Source organism: Nicotiana tabacum, chromosome 4 (assembly GCF_000715075.1).
Source record: "Nicotiana tabacum cultivar K326 chromosome 4, ASM71507v2, whole genome shotgun sequence".
NCBI classification, from domain to species: domain Eukaryota; kingdom Viridiplantae; phylum Streptophyta; class Magnoliopsida; order Solanales; family Solanaceae; genus Nicotiana; species Nicotiana tabacum.
Window position 1 is genome coordinate 131226894 of NC_134083.1, and position 9743 is coordinate 131236636.

Consider the following 9743-nt stretch of genomic DNA (forward strand, 5'->3'; position numbering starts at 1 on the left):
GCGCGTATCGAGCTTTAAATGGCTCCAAACTAGACAAAAGTAACTCAAATACATCACTTTTTGCCTAAGAAAACAATTCTAAATGATAAAGGTTGAATCTTTAATCAAAAGCCCAAAATCGGCCAAAAGGTCAAACCCGGGCCGATGCCTCAGAACCCGATGAAACTTATAAAATCCGATAAACCATTCAATTATGAATCCAACCATACTAGTTTCACTCAAATTCGACTCCGAATCAATGTTCAAAACTCAAAAATTCACTCTATGAAACTTTAGGCTAAAACCCCCCAATTTCTCTTTAAAATTCATAATCCAATTGCCAAAAACGAAGATGAATTCATAAAATAAAATCAAAACCAAGTATAAAACACTTACCCCAATCCTTGTGATGAAATTTTCTTCAAAAATCGTCTCAATCCGAACCCCCCAATCTCAAAATATGATGAAAGAACCAAAACCTCGAAATATATAGAATCTGCCCAGGTATCGTCGCATCTGCGACACACTTAGCCGATTTTGCGGCGTCGCTTTTGCGACAAACGTTCCTCTTTTGCAGAGAGGCACTGAAGAAATGGCCGCCTCACCTGCGGAAAAACATCAGCTCCAGCGACATCGTAGGTGCGACACAAGGACTCGCATCTGCGCGCACGTAGGTGCGCTACAAAAATCTACTTTTGCGGTCTTCCTCACCCAGCTCTCACCTCGCTTCTGCGATGGACAGCCCATATCCGCGAAGTCCCTTCTGCGGCCAAGACTCCGCAGATGCGGTTACACAGTACCAGCAACTTTTCAACAAGGCAACAAGAGGAAAAAATGATCCGAACCACGTCCGTAACTCACCCGAACCTCTCGGGACCCCGACCAAATATACCAACATGTCCCATAACACAATACAGACCTATTCGAGTCCTCAAATCACACATAACAACATCGGAACGATGAATCACACCTCAATTCGAACTTGAATGAACTTTTGAACTTTCAACTTCCAAAACTCGCACCGAAACATATCAAATCAACTCAGAATAAACTCAAATTTTGCACACAAGTTCCAAATGACATAACGAAGCTATTCCGATTCCCGAAACCACAATCCGAACCTGATATCCAAAAAGTCAACTTCCGGTCAAACTTATGAACTTTCCAAACCTTCAAATTTCTATCTTTCGCCAATTAGCGTCGAATACTTCTAGAATTATACAAATGCAAATCCGGGTATATGCCCGAGTCCAAAATCATCATTCGGACCTAACGGAACCATCAAAACTCTGCTCCGGGGTCAAAGTTCACAAAATTCAAACTTAATCAACTCTTCTACTTAAAGCTTCAAACATGAAATTCATTCTTCCAAATCACTTTCGGATCATATGAAAAACCAAGACCGACGATTCACACAAGTCATAATACACCATACGAAGCTACTCAAGACTTCAAATAGCAGGAAGGAACGCCAGCACTCAAAACGATCGGTCGAGTCGTTGCATTCTCCCACACTTAAACATACGTTCGTCCTCGAACGTACCAAGAGTTGTTCCAAAAGCCATCAAACCGACGTGTATCCTTAATATGCACATACCCGAGGGTGATCCCACATCACCCTATTCAATATAGGCATGACAACGCAACCTAACAGAAGATCATTAGTTCCACCTTAGCACGTAAACCACAGAATCCAATTTCCTACGTCCGGAATTTCCTATAAGATCTGAACCTCGCATCTACACACTGTATAAGTCTGGACAAGCTGTATCAAGTCATAACCATAACCCAATATGTAATCACATAATATATCGCATAACTCGCGTACTTGTAGCAATAACTTCTGATCACAATAGCTGCTCAAAACAAACCCGGTACCGGTAATAAACCTCATATCAAATAAAACCTCGTTAAACCTTAGTACACTGTCGATGATGAAAGAAACACGCAAAAACTCATAACCACTCATCAGATCAACAAGTCATGGGGCCCTTTCTCGTCCGACAGGAACTGTAGTCTAAATTCTAAGCTGACCTCCGATATTATTCCTCCATACATACTGCAATCAAATAAAATAGTACCCATTCTAGGTCCAATGACCTCATCTAGTCAAACATAACCATTTTATCAACATGCAACACCAAAACAACCTAGAGCCACAAACCGCTCAATATGTGCACTAATACGAAATAACTCAATGCACCCAAAAATGAAAAATGACTCAACTGAGAAAACCGTCTTGCAAGCTCAACAAGCACCACCACAACCGCAATACTATGAGCCCATCATACATAGTAGAACCAAAACATATGAATCAATCACAAAGGATCATATCTCAACATAACTCCGCTGCAATGCGTGACCCCATCCTAATACTGGTCCATATGAAATACCTCAAGCCACAATGCTCAAAATCAAAAATCATGCGCAATTTGACATCAAGTACCCAAGGTGCATGACCGAACCACAGATAAGCAAATAGCACAATATACCATAGTCCGGAGAGAACATAACCAAGGCGCAATCAACCATTCGACACCCAATAACCATCTCGCTCAAATTTCGCTATAAGACCAAAATAGAACCGCACCATATGTGCTTATAACCAACAAATCACAACCCCTCATAGCATAGAAGAGTAACACATAGATCATATTAGAACACGAATAAGCTTAACTCTAACCTAATGACACATCCCCCCAACAATAGCAGTACGGAGTCGACCAATCCACCCTAATATAGAATACACATCCTTGTTGGGCCTACCAATGGGCCCTAGATCAACTCTAGTCTTCTACAAATAGATAGATAATTATCCTCCAAAAGTCCACAATGACCTAACCATAACATATACTAATCATCTGGCTAGCTTTGGCCACATCTTCACAGTCCACAACCACAAAACAATCTGCTTCTGAGAAGTTCCGGTCTCCAAATCCATAGAACACACGAATCACCATATCCGATCCCAACTCCACCGCCCGAATGTCTAACATATCTCTCATACACGATCATCCCGCGGGGAATACTTCTATAATTCTTCTATGCCACATAGCAAAAATCTGAATATTAGCATTTAAGCAACCAGGCGAGTACCGCAATACTAATAAAGCATCCGTAAGTCAACACACAGTGCGCCTTCTGAAATGCGCACCCTTCTCAGGAATTACCAAGTAGTTATAACATTCATCTAAATATCTGAAACCGCCCATGTTGTCTAAGAATCCATGCCCTTTCTTTCAAAACTAAACTGTGACCTTGCACACGTAAATCTTAATCCCACACAACGTACAATATCTAATCATGAATATAAAATGTACGAGAATCTCATAATCAACCCTGAGTCACAAGCAAAATACACACTCAATTAGCCAGGAACCTTCTATTTGATCTCAACCGGGAGAAAATCACAACACGCAATATGCTCCTCACGCTAGCAGGAAATATACACCTCAAACCGTGCTAGAAACTATTGAGAATACTTTGAAATCCATTTGCAAATAACCCAACTATCAGAACCGAATCTCTTTTACTCAACCAAGCCACACAGGTCTCCAAAACCCAATAGCATTGCCACGAAACACCTGTAGAGACTCACCACATCATAAGTATCCCAAAGAACCAATCGTATCCATTGTCGTGCTGATCCAACCTACTACCAAGATATACTATTTCTCCGAGTTCCTTCTGAATTACCCTCAATGTGACACTTCATATTGCCAGAACACCACGATCCTTAACCAAAACTCACCGCGCGAGATCCTAAAATAAAACCGCACCGCCCTAAGGCCTATAAGCAGTTGTATTCCCTCTTAAGTACCCCAAAGGTACCACAACCGAGATACCCATTTTGAAGTGACCTTCTATGAATATAAAGCCGTTTTTCTCCACCTTCCTGATACCGAAATATAAAATCCATAATGACATAGAAATACCGCGAGTCTCGACACCATCCAATGTAAATCTCAGATCCTAGCCATATGCTAATCCGGAAAAGCTCACAATTGCTACATACAAATCTTGAATCCATTAGATCCTTCTTGAGAGTCATCCATTCTGCTCCAATCTCAATTGTGTCGCCCACACGGGCCAAACGACTTGTGCCCCATTAGCACAACAACACTTAAAGAAGTAATCCACACCTTTAAGCAACCGAGCAATTTCCTACTTCACACATACTGCATCCTTCACGAATAACAACTCAATCATCCCATGATTCCCATATACTCATAAAGTGTAACATAACTCGTATGCAGAAATTTCTTTATTCGAGTCATCCTCGATCTCAACCTCTGCTAGTCATAACCGATCCACAAGTATGTCTCAGACCAAAACCAATATAACACGTAACCATGCAATCAAATCATCGATAACTGACTCCCCAACTTAGCTCAATGCCATAGAATAGAACATCTGATAACTCACCATACCCATACTCTATTACTGTCATAATACTGCAGGGAGATTCAACTAAATCCTTCATAAGCTCATATAACACAAATCATATAGTACCTTAAATCACCTACTAAGCTCGCATACATCCATATGACGATCAAGTCAACTTTCTAAACCAAATTCAAATTCAAATCTCAACACATATACCCCGCTGGTAGAAAAAAAATACTCCACACAACATTATAAGGATCACGCCTCCGTAGATTACTCCGCAGGAGATAACCCACCTGCTTAGCCTCAAATTGGCATCTTGATATACCCTTTCGCAGCCACGATTACTACGCCATCACTTAATCTTCATGAGTCTGAACTCACAACAAGGCATGAAAATCGAATTCGTTCCACGATTAAGCAACATGAAAGATTCTTCAATACACTCATAACTCGAGACTATACGTCATATCAAGACAGGAATCAAGCACCCAATAGTCCTTTTTACATCTCAAGCAAACTCTTCTCGTCACATTCAAACCATCTGAACACATCCCCCAGTCACATCATATTTCATCATATAGCCATCCAACCACTCACCGAGCCATAAATTCCACTCATAGGGACACTACCAAACATGTAAGTCCAAAAGCATATATTCACACAACTGAAATACTTGTGCTCAAGTTACGATCAAAACCCGGCCCCAAGTCCTCCAAACTAGCCCATCATCAGCACACATAAATCACATCTTGCACATCATCCATGGAATCACAAGCCGTCGATGCACATCTGATTTTGAGCGCTCACATGCGCATACAAATGTGTGGAAGGAATTCAAAGAATTACGCTTCAAGCTGAATCAATTCCACACGATAAGGAAAGAAAGATGGAAAGTTTATCCTAAATTTCATGTAGCCTCTCGAAGATAGGTATGGACGTCATCATACAGATCCGCAAGACTCTACTAGACACTTGCTCATGACTCATAGAATCTATAAACCTAGAGCTCTGATACCACCTTGTCACAACCCAAAATCCAAACCGTCATGATGGAACCTAATACAACCCGCTAGGTAAGCTAGTTAACAATAAATCAGTTCAAGTGATGTTTATTAAGAGAAGAATTGATAATATAACTAAACTATTATACAAAGAATTTTCCAAGGATTGGTAGTACAAATCATGAGCTTCTAAGATTTAGAATTTACAAAGCTAGTATGAAATAAATACATCATCTGTCCGAATGTACATAAATATATTTTCATAAGTCTAGGGCTACCATGAACAAAAGGCAGTTGTAACTGGAACGCAGGTACATCTTCAAATCCAGTTCCCGCCGTGCACAGCAACATCAGCATCCAACATCTACAAGCAAGTTGCATAAGTGTAGTATGAGTACAACCGACCCCATGTACTCAATAAATATCAAACCTAACCTTAGGTTGAAAGTAGTGACGAGCTGGGATAAGGGTCAGAGTCCAACCCCAATAACCAGCATCAGTTCATAACAATATAATGAAGATGGTATAAGAAATAACTCAATAAATAAATGCTTAGCTCGTTTACAATTTCAAAAAATAAATACTTTCTTTTCAAGTATAACAGTAAAACTCAAATCTTTTGCCGAAATCACCGAAAGTATGAGTAAGTCTAAAATCTGTGATTTTTCTCAAAAACTTTAATAACAGATAAGAAATTCCATTATTAGATGGCGTGAGAAAAAATACTTCTCGATGCTTACATATCAAGTATGTATGTCTAATGCAATAAAGCACAGTGATGAACTCATGTACTCACTCTCAGAGTACCCAATTTCACTGTATCGCATTTCCACTCATCACACTCAATATTCCGCACGCTCAGTCACTCGACATTGTACCGGGCAGATTCAGCCCAAATATAAATGACAACTCGCGCACAGTCACTCAGTACTGTATATGGCCAATCCAGCCTAGACAAGATCCATTCCATATATATATATATATATATATATATATATATATATATATATATATATATATATAATAATAATAATTGACATACAGATAAATAATTAGGCAAGATCCATGCCCATGGAAGCCCCATCCCTCGATATAAATAATTAGGCAAGATCCATGCCTAGGGAAGATCCATCCCTCAATATAAATAATTAGGCAAGATCCATGCCCAGGGAAGATCCATCCCTCAATATAATATCAACTGCGCTCACTGTGGGTGTGTAGACTCCGTAGGAGCTCCTTCATACTGTATAGGGCCAATCCAGCCCAGGAAAGATCCATCCCTAAAGATAAATAATTAGGCAAGATCCATGCCCATGGAAGCCCCATCCCTCGATATAAATAATTAGGCAAGATCCATGCCTAGGGAAGATCCATCCCCAAATATAAATGCTTCGGGCAAGATCCATGCCTAGGGAAGATCCATTCCTCAATATAAATCAACTGCGCTCACTGGGTGTGTGTGTAGACTCCGAACATGGCATGCTGCGGCATGCAGCCCGATCACAACATAAACAAATAATGTCTTTTGCGGCGCGCAACCCGATCCCATAAATATCACTCACAATCAGACCCTCGGCATCACTAAGTCATCAATCTCTCCAGTCTCTCCGGCTCACAAATCTCATGCCAATTAGCCCAAACAATGATACATGATATAACAATAAGTAGTAACAGAGACTGAGATATGATATGCAATGAATGAACATGACTGAGTACGAAAGTACAATTTAAACATATAATTCGACAGTAGGAATGATCTCAGTGGGTCGCAATAATACCAACATTTGCTTAAGCATGATTTCTAAGATGAGTCACAGCTCAGTTTCTCTAACACGTGGAAAATACATGGAAAATACAAGTCAATTGGCTACATAGCTCTACGGAATCGACAGAGTCTCACTTTATATGGTGCACGCCCACACGCCCTTCACCTAGCATCCAAATAAATCACATAACACGTATAATCAGGGTTCATACCCTCAACTCCAAGTTTAGAAGTGTTACTTACCTCGAACAAGCCAAATCCAATACCGAACAAGACGAGCGATGCTCCAAAAATGCCATACCGCGCGTACCGACCTCCGAACGGCTCGAAACTAGCCAAAAGTAACTCAAATACATCAATTAATGCTTAAGGAAACAATACCAAATGATAAAGGTTGAATCTTTAATCAAAAGCCCAAAATCGGTCAAAAGGTCAAACGCGGGCTCGCACCTCGGAACCCGATGAAACTTATAAAATCCGACAACCCATTCAATTACAAGTCCAACCATACTAGTTTCAGTCAAATCCGACTCCGAATCGATGTTCAAAACTCAAAAACTCACTCTATGAAACTTTAGGCTAAAACCCCCAATTTCTCTTTAAAATTCATAATCCAATTGCCAAAAACAAAGATGGATTCATAAAATAAAATCAAAACCAAGTATAAAATACTTACCCCAATCCTTGTGATGAAATTTGCTTCAAACATCGTCTCAATCCGAGCCCCCAATCTCAAAATATGATGAAAGAACTAAAACCTCGAAATATATAGAATCTGCCCAGGCATCATCACATCCGCGACACACTTAGCTGCTTCTGCGGCGTCGCTTTTGCGACAATTGTTCCGCTTCTGTGGAGAGGCACTAAAGAAATGGCCCTCGCACCTGCGGAAAAACATCCGCTCCTGCGACATCACAGGTGCGATACAAGGACTCGCATCTGCGGTAACTCCCGCTCCTGCGCTCAAAATCTCGCTTCTGCCTGCACACAGGTGCGCTACAAAAATCCGCTTCTATGATCTTCCTCACCCAGCTCTCACCTCGCTTCTGCGATGGACAACCCACATTTACGAAGTCGCTTCTATGGCCAAGACTCCGCAGATGCGGCTACACCAGTACCAACAACTCTTCAACAGGGCAACAAGAGGAAAATATGATTCGAACCGCGTCCGTAACTCATCCGAGCCACTCGTGACCCGTCCAAATATAACAACAAGTCCCATAACATAATATGGACCTACTCGAGGCCTCAAATAACACATAACACCATCGGAACGATGAATCACACCTCAATTCGAACTTGAATGAACTTTGAACTTTCAACTTCCAAAACTCGCACCGAAACATATAAAATCAACTCGGAATAAACTCAAATTTTGCACACAAGTCCCAAATAACATAACGAAGCTATTACGATTCCCGTAACCACAATCCGAACCGATATCAACAAAGTCATCTTCCGGTCAAACTTATGAACTTTCCAAATCTTCAAATTTTTAACTTTCGCCAATTAGCACCGAATACTTTTAGAATTATCCAAATGCAAATATGGGCATACACCCGAGTCCAAAATTATCATACGGACCTAACGGAACAATCAAAACACCACTCCGGGTTAAGTTCACAAAAGTCAAACTTAATCAACTCTTCTACTTTAAGCTTCAAACATGAAATTCATTATTCCAAATCACTTACGGATCACCTGAAAAACCAAGACTGATGATTCACACAAGTCATAATACATCATATGAAGCTACTCAAGACTTCAAATAGTAGGAAGGAACGCCAACGCTCAAAATGACCGGTCAAGTACGGAGACGTGTGTACTTATCTTCGAGAGGCTACAAAACTATTAGGAAAACTCCACTTCTTTGATTCTTTATAGTACGAATTTTTTGATTTCGGAATCTGAGCCTTTGTCTTTCTATTCTCTCATATATGGTGAGGATACGCACTAGAGGATCAGCTGAGTAGACACCCACGCCCCCTGCTAAGAGCTGCAAGAGGTCAGGCCCGAAGTAGAGGCCGGGGAGGGACACGTGCCACTGGCAGAACACTTGCCAGAGCAATGACGGAGGAGCCACCAGTAGCTCATATTTTGGAGCAGGCACCTGAGACGCATGCTACTACACCTGTACTCCATGAGACCCTAGCACACTTCCTGAGCATGTTTGGTACTTTAGCTCAGGCGGGATTAATCCTGATTGCTCCAACTACATCTTAGGCTAGGGGAGGAGCTCATACTCCCGCATACGTACCCCAGAGCAGCGAGTTCATATTGATCAGGTTTCGGGAGTCATGCCAGCCCATCCCGTTATCCTAATTCAGCAGGCCAGAGGCATCTGAAGAGGAGCATAGGAGACTTGAGAGGTTCAATAACTTTAACCCTCTTACTTATAGTAGCGCAGTTACTGAGGATGCACAAGGTTTTCTAGATAAGTGCCACTGTATTCTCCAAACCATGGGCATTGTGGAGGTAAGCAGAGTCATTTTTACTATATTTTAGCTATTAGGAGCATCACTTGAGGATCGTGCTCTAGACCTTGAGGGAGAAGAAACTATATGCTAAATTCTCCAAGTGTGAGTTTTGACTTGATTTAGTTTCATTTT